Genomic DNA, 21796 nt, shown 5'->3' with positions numbered 1-21796 from the left:
ATCTGCCATGACTCACATAATTGACGATGCTCTAAAAATTCTGGACCAAAATGAAGCCTGTTTTCTAATCTTACTCGACCTGTCATCGGCATTTGACACCATCAGACATGACAACTTGCTAGAGCTCCTGAAACACAGAATGGGATTATCTGGATCTGTGCTTACCTGGTTTACCTCTTTCCTACAAAATAGATCTCAAAGATTCAAGGTCAATCCATCCTTGTCCAACCCCATTCCAGTCACGTTAGGAGGGCCGCAAGGCTCTTCCCTATCACCCACACTATCCCCCACACTTTTCACCCTTTTCATGGAACCACTCACCAAACTTCTCAGTCTCTCTAAGATCCATTTCCATATGTATGCAGACAACACCCAACTCTACATCAAGCTCCATTCACTTGAGGACATCAAAGCTCTCAAGACATCACTACAAAAAACTCAAACATGGTTGGCCGAAAACCATTTGAAACTAAACTCCCTCAAAACAGAGTTCCTCTTAATTGCCCCCCCAACAAATCATCCAACATCCTTGACTGGATGAAGCACCTAACAGCACTCAAAGGGCAACCTCTCATTGTCGAATCAGTGAAATCGTTATGTGTGACACTGGACAGAAACCTAAAGATGTAGAAGCATATCAGCACCTCCACAAAAGGAGCACATTTCCACATAAACACCCTGCGAAAACTGAAACCCTTCCTGCCAGCAAACGACTTCAAACAAGCAGTTCAAGCCCTAATAATCCCAAGAGTGGAATATGGGGCTGTAACCCACTGCGGCCTCCCCTGATCAACGACAGCCCCGCTAAGAGCCTCTTTCAATTCAGCTGCAAGACTCATCACAGGTTCAAAAAGAACATCACACATCTCTCCAGACCTTAGAGCACTCAACTGGCTACCGTTTGCAGCTAGAATTCATCTGAAAATCACATGTATGACGCACAAGGCCTTACACCACAACTCTCCAAGCTACCTAGCTCAGAAACTGGTACTCTCCGCTGGTAACAGAGCATCCAGGAGCGCCAAGAATCTTCTACTGAAACTACAACGATTTGCCAAGAAAAAGACTTACAACCAGACCTTCTCGGGAATGGTTCCCAGGATCTGGAATGCTTTGCCCACAGAAACAAGGCTGAACCCTTCCACTGCCTCCTTCAAAAAAGAAGTGAAAGCAATTCTCATGGCTAAATTCACGTGAACTACTTACTTATGACTGTTATTGAGCACCGTATATCTGAATCGCCTATATTTGTACTTCACTAGACTTATACTTGTTTCAAACCTTTGACATGTAAAGCGCTCTGATACCCGCAAGGGTCTTGTTTGCACTATATAAAACCTTAAAATAAATAAATAAATAAACTAGATCCTAGTGCTTCACTTGCAAAATATTTTAGTTACATATTAACACTTGCAAACGTCACGGGACATCATGAACTTCATTTTAAAAGCGTTAATTGCAACTGCAAGGAACCATTCTCATAGCGGTATATTTAAGACCACTTTGCATTGCTCTTGCACCTCGCAATGTGGTGCAAAAGTGACACAAATTAAAAATAAGATTTATGAAGCCACGCAAGGCAACCTTGCATGACCCTGAGTTGCTTCATAAATCTCAAGTAATGCAACGCAGAGCAAATCGCTGCATTGCATTTCTCTGCGCCAGGAAGGCATTTCCATGGGCGTTGTGTGGGTGTTGCCATGCAACCTCCATGGAATTTGACTCATTCCCATATTTACGAGAAGTGGCAGCCGTGGTAATGCGCCAAAAACCTACGCCTCTCCAGGTGAGACATAACAAGGAGAAATATGTTTATTTCTCCTCTGTTTTTATTCTTTCTATGTGTGCTGCAGAATGTAGCACACATAAATGGAGGAAAATGCCTCAGGGGATTGTTTTTGTGAAGAAAGGTTCCCATTACTGCACAAAAACAATCATCCTTACAATGCAGACCTCCTTACACCATGCTGCAAGAGTGCTTGCTTTGATGCCAGGCAGCCAAGAGGGCGCCAGTGCAGGCGAAAAGGCAGGAATGCGCCGTATTGCCTTAAATATTGCACATTTCTGCCCTTTCCATTACGCAGTGCAGCACAAGCTATGTGACTTGCTGTGCTGCACTGCATGATGACCACAAATATGGCCATCAGTAGTTTTGCCATTTGTGTTTACTTCGTAGAGAGACCACATTTCAAGTTCTGTGCTTTCATATGATGACTTAATATGCTCTACAAGTTGCAGCTCATGGTTGCTTCCACTGAATCAATGAAAATGACCCATATATTTATTTGAAAAGCACTTGACTCAAAACGATATGTTCTAATGACATGGTGCTAGGTGGCTACCCGCCTAAAATTACCTTTCTGTCCAAACAAAATCTTAACCTTTACCAGCCTAGTCAAATTCTGACACAGCGCAATCAGCTACACCTCTGGAGGTATTACAAGATCCCCCAAATCCTGCAATATTTGGGACATTTGGAATCCCCTGAAATCCTTGGTAAAATACTGACTTTTAATGTGCAAATAATATCTTATATATCTTAATATTATCTTATTTTTCTTGATGCTTCCAAAGCTATAATGTAAAGAGTAAAAATATTTAAAATGTAATTTTGAGAAGATTTATATGCATTGATGAACTATTGCAATTTCATAACACCTTAAGACCTTAAAGTTTGAGTGCAAAGGTTGAGGTCCATATTTGTCCAGGTTTTGCATCACCCTTGAGCCCCGCAAATGGGGAAAGAGGGTGACGCAAAACCTCAGTGAGATTTAGCAAGCCTTGCATGGCCCTTCATGGCTTGATAAATCTAGATTAATGCAAGGCAGCTCACGTTGCTGCCCTGCAACACTCTGCCCCAGGGATGTGTTCCATGGGTGGAGCATGGATGTTGCCACGCATCCACCCATGGATTTTGTCACAGTCCCAGATTTACCATTAGTGGTCGACCTGGGAATGCCTCCAAAATGCTATGCCTCCCCAGGTGAGGCGCAGCAAGGAGAAATATCTTTATTTCTCCTCGTTTTTTCCTCCTTCTACGTGTACTATATTCTGCAGCATACATAGAAAGAGGAAAATGCCTCTCAGGATTGTTTTTGTGCAGGAAGGTTTCCTTTCCTGCACAAAAGCAAACCTGCCTACAGCGCAGGCACCCTTGCAACATGACAAATGGGTGCTTGTGCTGGCGCTAGTTAGTCAAAAGTGCACCAGCGCTAGGAAATTATAGGAATGCACGGTATAATGTTAAATACAGCACATTTCTGCAATTTCCCTCTCACACAGCGCAATAAGGTGACTTGCTTCTTTGCACTGTGTGAAAGATTGATAATTCTGCCCCGAGTTTCTAAATTCACAGGCCAAAATATAAATTTAAAGATGTTGTGCAATCTAGAAGTCCTTTACTAATGTGCGCCTCAAATTTTTGCAGGTAACAGTTTTTGCAATTCAAATAATATACTATTCTCTATATTGAATAATGCACTTAGATGCAATTAAAGTAAGTTAAAGTCAAATTTAGTAAGTCTGTGGTAGAAGAAGCAGACATGTCAGATAAGTGTGCACATGCTACAAATGTCTGTGTACATCTTTAAGAGCTATACAAATGATGATCAAACAAAAGGTAAGTACAACCGACACTTCAAACATTTGGAACACCAACCTAGTCTAAATGGCTCGCGATTATAGACAAAAATACATATTTTCTATCACCAGTTATTTAATCAAGATGACTTGAGAATGAATCAAAGGTGCTACTGCAATTGATAATAAAGTAAAAAATGAATTATTAGATATTCCACAGCTAGAACAGAACATTTGCACATGATTCAGTAGCAAGAAGTTAAAATGCTCATGTGGTCATTAATGTGGCAAACATGTCCCTAGTAGCTTTCTATTAACATCCTTATTAGCACTTGTATTAGCCTCTCAGCTCCCATGTATACTTCTGCAACTATAGCTCTATGCACATAATTATATTTTCAAATAAAGATATGTTTTTCTATCACTTAAGCTCAGACTTCAGGTCTGTTTACCATTGCATAGATTCCTTGGCAGGGAATCCAGACAGCTGTTTCATAGTGCTCAGAGTAAATTCTGTAATAAGAATATTTTTGAACTACCGTGAATAAAACATGATCCTATGAAAGACACAAAGGGGAATAACATGCTATTTCTTGTTTATGCTGACAGGAGAAACCCAATTCAAATTGAACTATGGAAAAAGTTGCAACTCCCATCAACCCTTGGATCATAGTCCAGTAGGAAACTCACCTGTTAACCAAGGGGTATGTAGGCCTTCCAACAAGGTTGTGGTAGTCTATGAGCACATCCTCTTTCTTGTGGCTTCCAAGTGGAAATCTGTCCCAATGATTACCTCCAAAGTCTCTACAGGAACTCCCAAGAATCTCATTTGAATAATATGGCATGAAATAAAATCAAACACTCATGGAGGGATGAAGAAAAAATCAACACAGTTATATTAACAATGAATCATGGTTTTATGTCCTAATGCTCCCTAAATCCATAAAGATTGAAGGCTCATAATATGATGGTATAAAAACTGGTTTGAAAAAAATATTTTGAATGGGACATTTCAGCACCCTTTTGTATGTTTTTAATACAAAATGCATTGTAAGCTGTAGTTACCTCATAAACAGCTCCCTAAAGGAAGATGTATCAGCGCCAACTAACGTGAGATGGAGACAGGTTTCTAAGAGGCAGTAGCATCTGTTGATTTAACTTCAGATCAAAAGCAGGGCAGAAAGTTTCAAGACCAAATCACTTCAGCCTTGCTTCAACAATCTATGCAACACAAACATGATTACATTAAAGGTGATTTTTTAAATCATCTCCCTCTCTCCCTTAGCACATAGCTAACCTAACAGCTTCTTGTGATAGTCATATTTTTGACTTTATGCGCCTTCATGTGTTGCGTTCACTTCTGCAAGCTGATTTTTAAAATTCCCCACTGGCTCGGAGGATCCTTTGACATGTTGTGTTAGTTTGCAGACAGCCACTTACGTCTTTTTATTCAAAATATTAATATTAATGAGTCTCCTCCCTATGAGTCTGCAACAGGTTACATATAAAGGCTAATGAGGGATTTGCCTTATAGGTGCAACACTCAACGTTTGTCAGTGAGTTAGAGTGAAATTATTAGGTGGTAAATTCTACAAGAGAGTATGGCATTAGTCACTGGAGAACAGTGGATTTCTTTTCAAACCTCTTCCCATCAATCATCCCACTTCACTGTCCCCACCGCCATGAACACAGAGGGCCCAATTCAGATTGGTAACTTTAGACATGAAGTCTAAATTTAGACCTGCAGTCTAAAGGCCCAATTCGCGAAGGTAAATTTAGACCTGAATTTAACAGTACATGCGTGAACTGGGCCCTTAGACATGAGATTACCGTTCTCATGTTGTATAATAGCTGCCTTTCTATCTCTGTTTCAACATATCCATGGAGACAGGAGACAAAGCAGCAGGTTAGAATAGAGGTCCTCCTAACGTTGACACTAGTGGAAGCGAGATAGCTTGAACCAATTCCAGGACCTCACTGCACAATGCACTATACTTGTGCATCAGTTTCCTACCTAGTTGCACTCTTCAGGAACGCTGGAGTTGGGGACTATGCTGCCAGCACCCACCATGTCACCTTGTTTTTATCTCTTCCCTGCTGAAATGTCTAAATGTCTTGTCCGCAGGGTAAAAACCTTCCCATAACCACAGAAAACATTTTCTGACTAGGGAGGAGTTCAAAAGATCCAGGTTGGAGCTACAGCCGCCTTTCATATTCCCTGTCATGAAGCACTTCTGGGTTTTAGGGTTCTGCCACTTATATTTCCAAGGAGCAGGAACAGATTTGGACTGCCAAAATACTAAAGTCCTATTCTAAATACTCAAATAATTATATTTATCCCTATTGGGCAGAACAATCATCTTCAGCTAATGCCCCATAGCCCGCGCAATGAGTTCTATGATTCATACCTCACGAGGGATCTATTTCTGTGGCATTGATAACTTAGCCCATTTTAAGCATTATACCACTTTGACAACCTTTGAGAATCTAAATACTTAAACACCTTGAGGTAGTTGCCTCTCACCTACATGGTGATAGCTCATACGTTGGCCTCCTTTTCGGGTGAAAGATAGGCAGGTTACCAAGTTTGATTTGCAGACCAAAAATCTCCCAAACCTATCCACTTCCAGTGGTGGCCCGTGCAGGTAAGTGCGGTGGGGAGGTGGGGCGGGGCAGAGGTGTAGGAGGTGAAAGTGTCAAACGATAGGATAGGGAATGCAAAATAAATAAATAAATAAAACCGAGTTGGCGAGCGCAAAGTAAGTGGTTTTATTTATTTATTTTTGTTACATTCCCTATCCCGTCATTTGTCAGTTTCACTCCACCACATCCCTCCCACCACCCACCGCGCTTACCAGTACGGGGCGCCACTGTCCACTTCTCCCAAAGCTGCAGGTATCGATGTTTCAGGTGAAAATAAAGACAGAATATCACAAGTAAATAGAACATTTTTATACATTTTCTAAGTCATTTCAATTACCATATATTACCTCTTATCTCTTACAGCTAAGGAATGTAGTCCAGCTGCAATACTGCACAGCAAGAGGTATAGAGTACGCCCAGAATCCGTTACTTTACTGACCACGGCTTCCTCAGGCAGTAAGCCATTCATATTCATTTTTATAATTTGAACAATAATATAAAGCCTTCACTGCACTGACAACATCTTTGCTTAAGTTTATATATTCCAGGGCGTCAAATAAAAAATTCTAGTTTACATTGTTAAATTCCTTCTACTCATCAGGCTCAAACAAAAAAAGATATGGATCCAATATAATTCTGCCATCTACATAATAGCCAAAAATGTTCTATTAAACTCTTTCTAACCCTTTACTTATAAACCCAGCATGAGCCATCGCAATTGTTTTTATTCTAACTAAAATGAATGTCTCTGACTCCATTGGTACCAATATTTTAACATTTAAATGTATCAAAGAAATAGACACAAAGGACCTGATTATGATGTCCGCCGGCCAACACCCTTATGGTTTGGAGCCACCCAACCTTATGTTGGCAGTTCTAACCACAAGATTGGGATGTGACAGCCCGTAGAGCGATCGCCATCATCCATTTGTCAATGGAAACTTGTGTGGCATGCGGAAAAGGCCCGCAGCACAAACTTCCATCGACAAAGGGATGATTGTAAACAGCCCTGCACCATGTTGCAAGTGCAGGGACCATAGGTGCCCCCTAGGCCGCATTGCAGAGGGCCACGGTGGAAGGGGGCCCAGCTAGGGGCCACCAAAGACACTTTCTGATAACCTTTTCATGTGGGAAAGGCCGACATGAAATGGCTGTCGGTAAGTGCCATCATACTCCCAACTGGCTCAGCCGTCATTAGGGGATTGTGCTGGATTCCAACGCTCTTTCTGGTTCCTTGAGCCTGACGGAACCACGTCAGAATCCCCCAGCTGGTTTCATTCTGACCGCCATCATCCTAATACGATGGTCGGAAGGAAACCTACGATGTCAGACGGAAGGTTTACGACTGCTGGTCGGAGGCTTTCCGCCCGACATCGTAATTGGGCCCATAATTTACACCATTTCGCTGCTTTCGAATATCGCGGTGCTTCCTCGGTTTGTGTTTACAAGATCAACTGAGAGTTTTCTAAATATGCTTAATGTAAATATTATTTAGGGGCAAACATTTATGTATACATTTATTTTTAACTACAAAATTAAAAAGGATTAATGGGACCAAACAAAGATTCAAGCAAACGAAATAGAATTGAAACGGAAGTAAAAAGGAAAGGCAAGATTTGCAATTTGTTTCTTTACCTCCTTGTGTTTAGATTGGGAAAACACCTGTACTAATGTACTAAAGGAACTTGTGCATTAACAAATGAGCTAACTATAAGTACATTTAGCTGTACACATGCAAGTAGTCAAAGTGCAATACATACAGTCTTTGGTGGAGCCAGAAGTGTAGCAAATGTCGACCTTTTTGGATCCCAGGTTCACAAACAAATGAGAAACAATTTGTGCTCACTTCCAGATCCTTTGCCCAAGGCAAGGCCTGGCCTCACATACTTGAAGATAAGGTAGAGTGAGAGGAGAAAAATGTATTTTGACCAGTGAGTTAGTGGTAGAAAATATATTTTTCACATTTCCTTGGACAGGCTCTTTAAGGACCTCCATGTAAATGAGTTCCTCGTATCATGTGCGAGAGGCGCAGTAGCGGCCCGTGGAGGGAGTGCCCTGGGGTGGTGGGGTGGGGCGGGTAAGGGGCAGGGTGGGGGGGTAGTAAACTCCGGCTCACGGCCGACCGGAGTAATGTAAACAAATAAATAAATAAAACGAATGTCATTGCGCGCTGAAACACATTTGGCATTTCAGCGCGCGCGTCGAAATTCGTTTTATTTATTTATTTGTTTACATTACTCTAGTCAGCCGTGAGCCGGAGTTTACTACCCCCCACCGTGCCCCTCCCTCGCCCCACCCCACCACCCCACGGCACTCCCTCCACGGGTCGCTACTGCGAGAGGGTTAAGGCCTACAAACTGGGTGAACCCCTATCCTTGTCCATTTGGAATAATGGTAGCTAACAATCTAATGTGAAATGTGTTGACATGCTGATTTAACGACCATTGAGGGAAACACTGCACTTACTAGTAGAGCAGGGCCAGTTCACAACATAAGAACTAATTCTTGTTTCTTTAAAATAACAATAGTAGCAGCACTTATTTGCATGCTATGGCAGGAAACAAGCTACATGTGTGACACCTGACTGGTCTGCTTCCCTACATTCACACATTTGCCTCATGTAGGAGTGCTTCTGTCCAGCTATTAATGCCAAGCTTTGAGGTTGTACAAGGAAAGAAAGTGACATGCCCTTCATCAAATCAGCACTAAAGAGCACTGAAGTAGAAAAACACTTTATTAATAATTTTATAAAATGTACATGCCCGAACACTCACCATGATCTCTGGGGACCCTCTGGCATTGGCGGTTGGTGTGAATGGGGGGTGGCGGGTGGAGGGAAGGGGTTAAAGGAAAAAATAAACTTACCTCCATGGAGAGTCTCTCCCCGTCGTCATCCCACCGCTCCGGAACAGGAAGCACCCAGGCTTCCAGGCTCCCCTAAACCAATCACAATGCTGCAATGCAACGTTGTGATTGGTCTGAGTGCTGTGGTTCGGTGCCCAGCCAGCGAATGGGAGCCTGGGCATGTTCTCAACCCAGACTGTAATGCAGCCTGGGTGGTGAACATGCAAAGTACTCATGACTGTTTGGCCAGACAGAAATGGCTGGCCAATCAGTCATTACACACTCACTGAGTGCCCACCACTCCTCCCCCCTGCTCTGAGAGCAGAGCAGCCCTGCACAGCCCAGCAAAGATGCCACAGCAGGAACAAATTAAGTGATAATAACTACAAGCTATTATCATTTTATTTTTCCTTTTTTTCCACGGCTAAAAGCAGTGTAGCAACGCTACTCTGCCTTAGTGGGGGTGCCTTCACTGCCATCTGGAGCAGGATACGGCTCTCAAAAGGCTGCACCGTCCTATGGCACACTTTCAAGTACCATGGAGGGCAGACTGGACTGTGTAAAGGGGAAAAGGTGTCAGAATGAGTGCTGTCAGGTCTGTGCTGTTTTAACCCCTTAGATGCTGAGGCTTTTCCAGCCCCAGTGCTGAGCCCTTTTATTTATGTTTGGGGGTCTTTGCGCTTTAACATTAAGTTTCAGTTTTTTTCACACATGTTGGAGATTCGAAAGGTATCCAGAGTTTGAGGATTCCAATGGAGGGAACCAAGTAACTAGGAGAAATGTAGCAAGCAAATGTCTTTTATTAATGGTAACAAAATTCTGTGCAAGAAAGTGCATGTTTTCGTCACTAAAAACAGCATGATCAAAATGTTTGTTGTGCTAAGATCACCACAGCAGAGTTGTAAAAAACTGTTTTTTACTAAAGTTTTTGCAATTCTCTAAATGGTAGTCTATTTTCCCTATTTTCTGTGGTTAAACCAGAAAACTGCACATTTTCTAAATCAAGACAAAATTCTGACTTCAGCAAGGAGCAATTTGTGTAGATTGCTCATTGTTTACGAAGGAAAATTATAACTGAAATAAAAAATAATGTAAAATGTTGGAAAAAATAAAAACAACTGACAATGTTTTCATCTGGATTTTTTTTGCCCCAGTGGCAGCTTTATAAAAGTAGCATACTGTTAAGTCTATCAGACCCTTTTAGTCACTGGGAAATATAGTTTTTATGGGCTGTTGAAAAACATGTAATACACAGAGCCTGCAACTGATAAATAGTTTCCATTGTGTAGCAACTATGCTTCAATTCATATGGCACAATCTGATGAATTAAAATGGGTATGAATGAAACCTATGCATTTTTTAAATATGCCTAATACTGAGAATAGTACTGATTTATACAATTCTGAATTTGGGACAATCTATATTATCATGTGATAGAAAGGGTATTGTAATAAATGTGTTATTTCTTAAATACTGACATACATTTGGACACCACGAATGGATAGAAGTTTTCCCTATCACTCCCTCTACCTTGCATCTCTCTATACTTCTTTCACTAACTAGCCTCTATACCTGTCTCTGCGACCTCTCTCTGTTTCTACTTCTCTCTGCCTCACAGTTCACACTACTTTACCTTTCTCTCCACCTCCCCTTGCCTCCTCTCTATACAGCTCGTGTTGGACTTGGACCTCCCTCCAGGGTCACACCCAATCATGTTACCTGTTTTTCTATTCGTTTTTAGGATTCTGTGCATTTAACCACTGCTAAACAGTGCTAAAGTGCTTGTTCTCTCTTCTTTAAACCTATTAAAATTAACTTGCACCCAATTGGCACATTTTATTAACTTGCAAGAACTCCTAACGTGGTACTACCAGTACCCAAAGGTCTGTAGATTAAAAGCTGTTTTTCAGCCTCAGCACTTATTGAGCCATCCACTTGAGTCCTGCTGGCCAGAATTGTTCTTGAATTTTACTTGGGTTTGGACAGAAGTCTGACCCAAGGAGCAGAATGAGCCACATCACTATGTTGGTCATAGTGGTAATGTTTGCCTTTTGGGATGCATCTGTGAGCAAGTTAAGATTAGGAACTTCACAGGTGTGGTCTACAAGTGAGGAGAAGGGTTCAACATCGGTCTGTCCAGTGGCTAAGAAGAGTCTAGACAGAGGGATCTAACTGAATACATCGGGCATAGAAGTGAAAGTGTCACAAGAGAACAGGCCCATTCTCCATGTTCTATCACCTAACCAGGAAAGACCATCAAGGCATTGTTTAGTGTATCCTGGTTTTTGGCTAGAGCAGGGTCATGTTGGGCTCGGCCATCTCTGCAGGGCTGTCCCTAACTTTTTGCCTTCACCCCTCCTGTTTTCTGAAGCCATTTTTGATGACTTGTAGGACTGTGTCACTTCACCTCTGCAAACCAGTGCTAAAGTGCTTGCTGTCTCTCCTTTAAACCTATTAAAATTGCCTTATACCCAATTGTCACATTAATTTAGTTGTGAATCCCTAGTAAAGTGGTACTACATGTACCAAAGGGTCTGTAAATTAAATGCTATTAGTGGGCCTGCAATACTTGTTGCACCACCCACTTAAGTAGCCCTTTAAAGCATGTATCAGGTCTGCCATTGCATCCTGTGTGCAGTTTAAACTGCCAACTCAACGTAACAAAATAAACCTGTTGCTGAGTCTTAAACTCCCTCTTAAATACATATAAGTCATTCCTAGGATATGCCCTAAGCAGCCCAGAAGGCAGGGTGCATTGTATTTACAAAGGTGGACATGTACCTTTAGGTTTTACATATCCTAGTAGTGAAGATCCCACACATTTGTTTTTCACTACTGTGAGGCCTACCTCTCCAATAGGATAACAATGAGTTATCTTATTATATAAAATGTGATGACTTTTGTTTGGGAACAGGTAGAAATTTCATGTTTGATGTCTAAGGAATTGTAATTTACAATTATCTTCAATGGTAAAATAAAGTTTTAAGTCACAATTCTGAAAATGCCACTTTTACAAAGTTGGCATTTATTTATCCTAACAGTTTTGTGCCTTCAGCCTGTATCTACAAGACTAGATGTAGTTGGCCATTGGCCTTTGTGTATTACTCCCCGACAGTAATACAAAGTGGGATTGGGTGTAGGATGGGCTATATTTAGCTTATGGGGGCAGAGCTTTCACCTACCACAGTAGCACTGCAATGGAGCTGCCTCAGCACACACACAAATAACTTTATTTTAGCCTTTAGTGATTTCAGACATCCTGGCACCAGAGCTGGAAGGAAGAAAATTCGAGATAGGGGGGAGGGGTTTAGAAGGTTCTTCCACTTCAACATTGACACCAGGTATAAATACTAGACCCCCAGACCAACTCTTCAGTACGCTCCTGGACCTGTGGATACAAAAGACGAAGGACTGTCCTGCTATCTGAGAAGGAAGACTGGACCTGCTCTATTCATCCCAGGCTTCCTGAAGTGACTCCAAGGGTCAACTGACTGACCTCTTGTTCAGAGCTAAAGGGACATAACAAGCTCCAGAGGCTTCCCTGTAACTGCCCAGCAGTCCTGCTGCAACTGGACCTGTCTGAGTCCTGCTGGACTCTGAATGACTGAGTCCCTGATCCCCAAAAGGCCCCTTCCCAGGCCTCGAGCCTTTGGCTGGCATCAGAGTGCACCCCTCTGAATACAAAGCACAAATTCTGACGTTTTGGGCTCTTTGTGACAACAAATGGGCCAGTTCATGCCAAGATCTTGCCACCTGTACTGACTCCCAATGTGATACTCCTGTGACCCTGTTTATTCATGCTACAGCGACCACCAGTGACGACAAGTAATGTGAGAGCTACACTTTGTGCTATAGCATTGACAGCCCGTGCTGACATCCAGCAAGAAGCTCCAGCAATCAGGGCGGGACTAGTAATAGCAAGCAGCCCTGGCATGTTGCTGCTCGACCAGCCCTGGGAGCAGGGGTGGCGCTGATAGCAAAAAGCACTGCTCCCACTTTTCTTACAGGGGGCGGAATTGCAGCACTGCTGCAAAACAGGCTCATAGTAAGAAAAGCTGCCCCTGCGGGCACAAAACTGCCTCCCACCCTTCCGGCCCACCGGGGAAATGCCCTGGCCCGCTACGGCCAGTCCGCCCATTCCAGCAATGCAATGACCATCTATGACCCCTTACAGGATTTTCACACTACAGCAACGACCGTCTGCAATGCTTGGCCTACTCTTTGCGCTACAACAACGACCATCCACAGCACTCTGCCTCCTCCCCTTGGCCTCCTCCACAGCGAACTGGACTCTTCGCGCCAGAATTTGAGGAGGAAATTCTTTCAGTAGGCTAACCTGGTCCCTGCATTGGCCCACTTTCCATCGTGGTAGGCCTGAACTTGAGACTTTCACCCAGTCTCACAGGATCAGATAACCACAAGTGACACTGTGTTCTTTTAGGTGCTATATTCAACCAAATCTTTGAAATTGCATATCTCCTGTTCAACTGATTGGATTTTTGTAATTTGTGTATCAAATAATGTACCACATTTTACTCTCTGTTTCTGAACTGGTGTGGGGTTTTTCTTGTTTTGTGTTTTCACTTTAATATTGTTTCAGTGCTCTATAAATACTTACACAGGTCCTCATGCCAGCTCCCCCAGCTTTCCCGCAGTCCATTGCCCTCTGCTGCCTGTCTACCTGCTGACCTCTCTTTGTGCCTCCTCTGCTCGCTTCGTGCTCTGTTTTGCCTTTTCTGCTCGCTAGTTTTTCTGCCCTCTGTTTTGCCTTTTTCTGCTTGTTTCTTCCCTCTTCCAGCTGTTTCCTCAAGAACTGGCTTTTTGATGGAGATCTCGCACCCCAGCTCCCAGATACCCCCAGGGATGACAGTGTTGCGCTCTACAAATGCTGTTTGATTGATTGGCACATTGCCTCTAAGTTAAGCCTGACTGCTTTTGTGCCAAGCTACCAGAGTGTTAAGCACGGGTTAATTTAATGATGTCTGTGCCAAGTATTGTGGATGTTGCTTGAGAAGCACTCACCCCCCCCAAACAACAACTTGATTTTTCACAATTCCTTCACTCTATCTTTAGTTTTCACAACCTCATCCTTAAACATAGCTCTCAACCTCTCTTTCTCTGCCTACTTATTTTTACATTTCTGTATCTGTTTTTCTAGCTACTTCACATTTTTCTCTTTATCTTATGTACCTTTGTAAATCATTTCTATCTCTATCTCCAGTCTCACTATACAGTTCTTTTTACCTTTCTGTCCTTCTGCGTTCCACCCGCTCCCAAGTCTCTTACTGAAAACAGTTAGGCGTCACTCGTAAGCCAGAGAAGTGTACACATAGAATGAGGAGAGGAGGGACAACACAGGGAAAGAGAATTAAGGAGATTTCTCCCAATGAAAGGCAGAAAATCCTAGGAGCAGTACTTGAACCTTCACTCTTGAAACGCGAATGCTAGTGGTGAAGGGAACTCAATTTAATAATATCCTCCAATTAAAGCTACAGTATCATGGGCTTTTTGCATATGCCTTATTTTAAAACTAGGTATGCACTGTATTCCACATAAAATATTGATATTACAAGAATTATTATATATCCAAGTGTAGAATGAAATGGCTTTAACAATCCTGATTCAAGCTTTCTTTTGGTACTACTTAGCTAGATGATGCCAGGCAGCTTGATCTTTTAAGGTTTTTTTTCATACTCCCTTTTTTGAAGGTTTAACTTATAATTCAAAGAAATTACAAGGGCATGAGTTAGCTGGAAATTGTTATTTTTAAATTATTTTTATTGATGACAATACTAATATAATGCGAACATAATCATACATCTTCATACAGAGCATTACATTAATTAGGAGGTATATCCTTAGCTGGAAATTGTTAAGACATTTAAAGTTGTTCTGGACAGGGCCCCCAAAATACATTTTACCTAGGGTCTAACATTTCCTAATATATCACTGTGTCACTTTGTGTGGCCAGGATCAGAAACACTTTGGGCATTGGGCCTCATTTTGAATTTGTGACTGTGGATAGGTGGGGCTCACACTAAGGAATGGGTTGGACAGCCACCAAGCCTCACCATTCTCACCAATGCCCTAAGTAGTCTTTTTCCCTTGACGTACTACGCTTCTACACACAGTTACCTATAGTTTTTTTACTGCACATATTTACGAGCCGTGAGATTTCTTAACTTCACACACTGCATGCTCATAAGGCCATCTCTAATTGATTCAGGATAAACTTACACAGCACAGAAGGGTTGGTAAATGCCCTTCTACTGAGAGGAGGGGTGGCAAGACCTTGTTTTTCTCTTGGCTAAAATGACTCACATTGCATTAATTCCAAACTTCAGCACAAATCTAATCACATAATAACTTTATGCAATGAACATTTTCTAGGAGCCGTAGAAAATAGCGCTGTTTTCGAATGTTGTGTTTCATGGGCTGCTTATCCTCTGGAATACTTTATTGTGCGGAGCTGTATTTTTCTTTTTCTTTTATATAATGTCCTTTTGAATTAATAAGCTTTAAATTCCCTAATCTTGGGAAGATTTAGGATCGCTGCAGCTTCAGTCTTTTGTGAATAAGACCCCTATAAAAACGCAGTCAATATGTGTTTAGAAGAGGCATTGACAAATGCTTCATGGGGTACAGATTCATAGGGGACTGCTGGAAACAAGACCGGGCAGTTCTTTTGTGATTTGCATTGCAAACCACTTTTCAGAATTGATGGCACTTATCTGAGAGCAAAGTTAAGAAGTTAAACATTAGTCAGTGGCTGCTAGAAGGGTAACTGATGAAGTATTAAACCAAAAGCAACTGTAAAGAGGATTTATGCTACCAAGGGCACTTATTTACTCTAATCTAAAACAAAAGGCAGTATTGACACATTCTTATATTTTCTCTAATAGGATGCTTTATCAATAGCTTTCTGGGACACATTTATGATTCTGTGAAGCTGAAGACAAACAAACAGAAGCTAAGGTAGAAACTACAATATATAGTGAGCGGGGAAAAGCTCATGTATGGTTAGTTTTGTGTCACGCATTGATAGGGTATGGTATACAAGCTTATAGACATTGGGGCAGATTTCTGAGGGACTTGCGCCCCTTTTACGCCGCCGTTGCGTCACTTTTGTGACGCAGCGGCGGCGTAAACCCTACGCCATGTTGCGCCCCATTTACATCGGGACGCATCTATGGAGATGCGTCACGGTGTAAAGCCCTGCGCCACATGAAACCTGCGTCAGGTTTCATGTGGGCGTTTTTACTCAGGGGGGGCGTTCCGTCGCAGGAACGCCCCTGAAAAGTGACTCAGTGAAATCTATAAGATTTCACTGAGTCACTTTCCCAACGCTTATGCGTCAAAACCCTGCGCCTGCTTGAAGCAGGCGTAAGGCTTGACGCACCATGTTAGGGATAGGGTAGGTTGGAACAGTGCTGGAGTTGCGTCGCGCTTGCGACGCAACTTCAGCACTGCGCCAACCTTACGCCGGCAGATGCGTCACGTATTTGCTTGTCCTTGCGCCATGATGCACCGCATTGTAAATGCAGCGCATCTGCGGTGGCGCAAGGGCAAACTTGCGTGACGCATCTTCCCTGGCGCATCCATGCTGATTTGCAGGGATGCGCCAGGGAACATAAATCTGCCCCATTGAGTGTAAACTATGCATGCCCAGATTACTCATCTACTTTAATGATTGGCTGATTATTCACACACAATCCCTTGTAACTCTTGTGTAATAAATGTATTTCATGCTATTTTCATTTAAGTTTATGGTTTTGATATGCAGAGGGAGAGATGACAATATGCCTAACCCTAAAGGAGGGTAATATATATTGTCAATCACGTTTATTAAAGTTTTATATTTTTTCACCTGTAATATATTTTCTTATAACAATTTTTTATTTGCAGCAATGTTTTTTTACATAGATAAGATCACTTCCTACACATATCTTCAAAAAACTGCACTGATTGGAGGATTTTCCTGCACTTCGTTCAGTCTTTTTGCCAAAGAAAATTCGGATGAAGGTCCTATTGTAAGTGTATGCTGCACATGTCTAGTTGGCAGTTTATGACTCTTTAAACGCTGCATGTGCAGGCTGCAGACATGTGGAAGAATAGACACTGATCCTATGCTCTTCCCAATATCACATTCACAATATGCCACTTTTTGTGGCCGTGTAACTATGCCTGAACATTATGAATGAGTATACTGAGACAGTGAGTATACTGAGACAGAGAGTTCTATCCAGTTCAAGTCTCCATCCAAGCATTTACAGCTATGCATAAAGAGGCATGCAGCTGATCCACCTCCCCAGCAATATTAGTGAGGCAGGTGGTTAAAAAATGGGGCATAGGTGGAATCATTCACTGTGCAATGGCTTGATGGAGAAATGTTAACAATACCACTTTTTACTCCCTCTTTCCCAGGAACAATTTTGCATATGAGGGTACAAAGCAGTGTCGGCTCCTCCGCTATGGTGCAGGAGCATTGCCCCCCTCCAAACGTCAGGAAAGGAAACATAAAACAATATTAAACACTTGTTTTATTTTTCCTTTTTCCAGCTGTGTCTTGGGGGCGGGGCCTGGGAGTGACATGCACTGAGGGGAGTGGTATGTGCACTCCCATCACTGCACATGACAGTTTAGCCACCAGCTGTATCAGGCTGGTCAAACCATCATGCACAGTGAAAACTCTTTCCAACACAGCAACGCAGCTGGGTTGGAGAGAGCAGGCACAGACTCACAGTCTGTCCTGGAGTGCAAATCAAGGGTGCTCAGGCCAATCCTTAAGCTGCTCTCATGCATGGGAGCAGCTTCAGCATTGGCCATAGGGCATTCTGGGAGCCTGTGCCGTCTGGAGAAGAGGAGCAGACGAGCGTGACATGGCCAGCAGCAGGTATGTTTTTAAAAATACACAAAAATGTGTCCCTCTCCCACCCGTGACCCCTATGCCCCCGCCTCACCCGACCTGCCACCCGTCCCCAACACCGGCTGCTACTGGTACAAAGTGTGTTTCCATAGAAGTCTCACATATTCACAACTAATTTACATTGATCAGCTCATGAGACAAGACTTACCTGCCGCACCACATTTTGCACCCACTCCAATATCAACATCTCTCCTTCTGGGCTACAGGTGTCATGCCTATTACCCAATGTTAGTACACACTGCATGGTGTATCCCCTGCATATTTATGGACAGACATTGTCACTCAATGCGCCTAATTGGGGAGACTGAAGGACATGAGAACCCTATTGTCACCCATAGCAAAAACACAAAGAGTACACAAAGGGCTCCATACATGTGTGTCTTGGTCTTAAAAGTTAGCACATGCCCCCTCCGGTGACATATGTTTATAGCAGGTTGTATTGAAAATTGTGGATATATGAGGACCATATCTGAGTTAGTTTGCAAACTGAATCTAATACGTATAGAAGACAAGCCCATAATGGTCACAGTGCAACATGGGGGAGGCAACTTGTGTGGCACAATTTTATGATGTAATGGAACCATTCAGTCTGGTGATTGGTATACACAGTGGCATTCTTGTCTTGTGAGAACCCCACACTTTTCTATTATCACATTAGTGTTGTGCCTTCATGATATATTCAAAAACAAATTTTTCTGAATTTTTACGCCACGTCTATGATATATTCGAGAACACATTTTTAGGAGTTTCCATAGTACTAAAGGGGCAGATGTACAACCATTGGCATTAGCGACTCGCAAATTGCGAAAAATTGCGAGTTTCAATTTGCAAGTCGCTAATGCCAATGTTCAACAGTGTCAGAGACACTGTTTGTGATTCCCAATGGGGTCGCAAATTGCATGCCTCATCAATATTCATAAGGCACTCGTAATTTGCAACCCCATTGGGAATGGCTGGCCCTCCCAGGTACGGTGGCCTGCTAGGCTCAGCAGACTGCCATGTCTTCGACTGCCTTTAAAGAAAGCAGTTTTATTTTTTAAATGCAGACCGTTTTCCTAAAAGGGAAATGGGATGCATTTAAAAAAAGGAAAATTAAATGTTTTCATTTCATTTTTTAAGTGTAGGTAGTGGTCCCTGGGACTACTGCCTGCCCCTAAAAAATATTTTCCCCTGCATTCACAAAGGGGAAGGAGTCCCCTGGGGACCCCTTCCCTTTTGCGAGTGCTTTACCACCCTCTTGAAGAGGGTGGTAAATTGTGAGTGTTTTACAACTGTAATTGCGGTCGCAAAACATTCGTACATAAGGTAGCAAGTTGCTATTAGGAAGGGACGCCCTTGAAACGCCCCTTCCTAATAGCAAATCGCAAACCCTATTTAGCGAATCGCAAATAAATTGTGACTCGCTAAATAGGGTTTGTACATGGCCCATTGGTATTTGAACATGCGCACACGGGTTGCAAACCCGTTTGCGCATGTAAAAATGGGTCGCACATCTGGTCCTTAGTACTTTGACTAAGCCCCTGGGGAAAACATTTACAGACAGAAGATTGTGGGTCAAAGACACTCTGAATTTGCTGGTACCTAGACTGTTCCTGGTAGAGTATGATGTTCTTGAGAGTAGAACAAAATGGCATACCAGCAGTATTTAAAGGAAGTTGAATGCACACCAAACATATCAGTGCATGTATTATTGTCTGTGGATGTGCTCATGCTGTCACACAGTGCAGAAGCATGGCAATGTATAGACTTCCATATGCCAGAGAGGCATGGACTTAGCTGTCCCCTGCTCCCTCACTGTGACCATCTGTCAATGAGGAATTACCATTGTGAATACATTGTTGCAGGATAATCACAGCGCCCCCTTTCCTGCTGCATTGCATTACATGGTGTTCGTGACCTTGGCGGAGAATGACTGTCAAGGGCATGTCTACCACCAACATCACACAAGACAGGGTGGCTATGCGGCAGGAGGAAACAAGACGAAAACAACAGGCCACGTCTAAATCCAACCACATGTCTTTTTCGTCTGCTTGCATCTCTTATTCAGCAGCATGGTCTGGATATTCATGCAGCCCTTATTATTCAGGAAATTTGATTGAAAAAAAAAAAACCAGAGTCTGCATTTCATAAAAATAAATGCAACCGAACAGAGCATATGTTATATATAAATTAGAGACAAGGTCGCAGAAAAGGACAATGGCTTGACTGAATGCACTGCCTCTAGGTGCTACTTACGATGAAAAATAACATAGCTATATGTGATGGACAAAGCCTTTGAGCAGAGATAAAAAGGTGAGTGATGGATGCTGCGGGAGACAGATAAAAGGGAGATTATGTGTCACCGATGCAAACAAATGATTCATGGCTGTGAGAAGTTTGGGCCGAAATGTATGTAGAGTGCATTGTTCTGTTGCAGGTGCAGATCAGCATGCGATAACCTGGAGCCTGCTTCCTTAACTGCCATGGCCGTGTGACTGCTGATGTGTGAGGGCCGTGTGCATCCCCGTGTGTCCGCCTTCACAAACTTTAACCCGTCTGCTGATAACAGCGGCTCTGGCAGCTGCTCACTCAATTGGACGATGTTTTGTATGTATTTGCATAAGGTGTGAGCTAGCTGTATTTTGATAGACATTCGCTTAATGTTGTTTAGGCAAAAAGAGAAAATGTTAATTTGATATTTGACCTTTCAGTTCGCAGACGGCGAAATAATATCATTCACAAACATTCCGAGAGCACAATCTGCAGTTGTTATATTATACTCAAGCTAGAGTGAACATGAGTGCCCAGAATAAGTTTTCCGAAGGCCAAAAGAAATTGCATTTTTTCTTCCTTTTTACAATTTCGTTTTCCCAATAAAGTTTTACAAGTCATAAATAATGCTGGCTTGAACATGTTTATTTCTAATGGGTCTACTTACAACTGTTTTTAGTAACATTGCACGCTGTGAATATTGCTGTGGCTGAAAGTGTGGTCCCATTTAAAAACTATTAGCTGTACATATCAATAATAGGAGTTCGCTTGGAAAGCAAACAGATTATCGCTAAATATGCCAACACTAAGCAGGTCATTGAAAGCCCAGCTGATTTGCAGTAGTATTTTTTTCTATTTTTCATTAGGAAAATTAATGCTGGGACTGGCTTCAGAAAATCTTGGAAGACGCCCAGCAGGTCTCCACAGCTTTGACTGTGCTGGAAGAAATAGTAATGTAGAAAGGGCCGGTCATTTCTACGTTTTTTGCACTCACTTCGAGATAGTACTTAACTTGTAAAAAAAAAAAAAAAACATACATAAACAGAGAAGTCCAGGGGCCTCATTTATGAAAAGTGTTGCATCGCTAGGAAAAAACAGCAATGCAACACTTTTCATTGCGCCCTCCTTGCGACACCATGGATCAGCCGCGGCCCGTGGAGGGAGTTCCGTGGGGCGGAAAGGCGGGGCGGGGGAGGGGCAGCGTGGGGGGTACTAAAAACCCGAATATGGATAATTGGAGGTAGGTAAACAGTTAAATAAATAAAAGATTTTCGTCGCGCGCCCTGCATCGCAAATTGCGATGCAGCGCGCGCTACGAAATTCGTTTTATTTATTTAATTGTTTACTTACCTCCAATTATCCATATTCCGGTTTTTAGTACCCCCCATGCTGCCCCTCCCCCGCCCCGCCTTTCCGCCCCACGGAACATCCTCCACAGGCCGCGGCTGCCATGTATGCGCCGTAGTTACACTACGGCACTCCATGTCGCAAGGATTGACCAGATACGCCAGGAATCCTGACATATCTGGTGGCGCAGCAATGACGCATTGCTGG

Source organism: Triturus cristatus, chromosome 5_2 (assembly GCF_964204655.1).
Source record: "Triturus cristatus chromosome 5_2, aTriCri1.1, whole genome shotgun sequence".
Lineage (NCBI taxonomy): Eukaryota > Metazoa > Chordata > Amphibia > Caudata > Salamandridae > Triturus > Triturus cristatus.
This window is presented reverse-complemented; position numbering follows the sequence as displayed.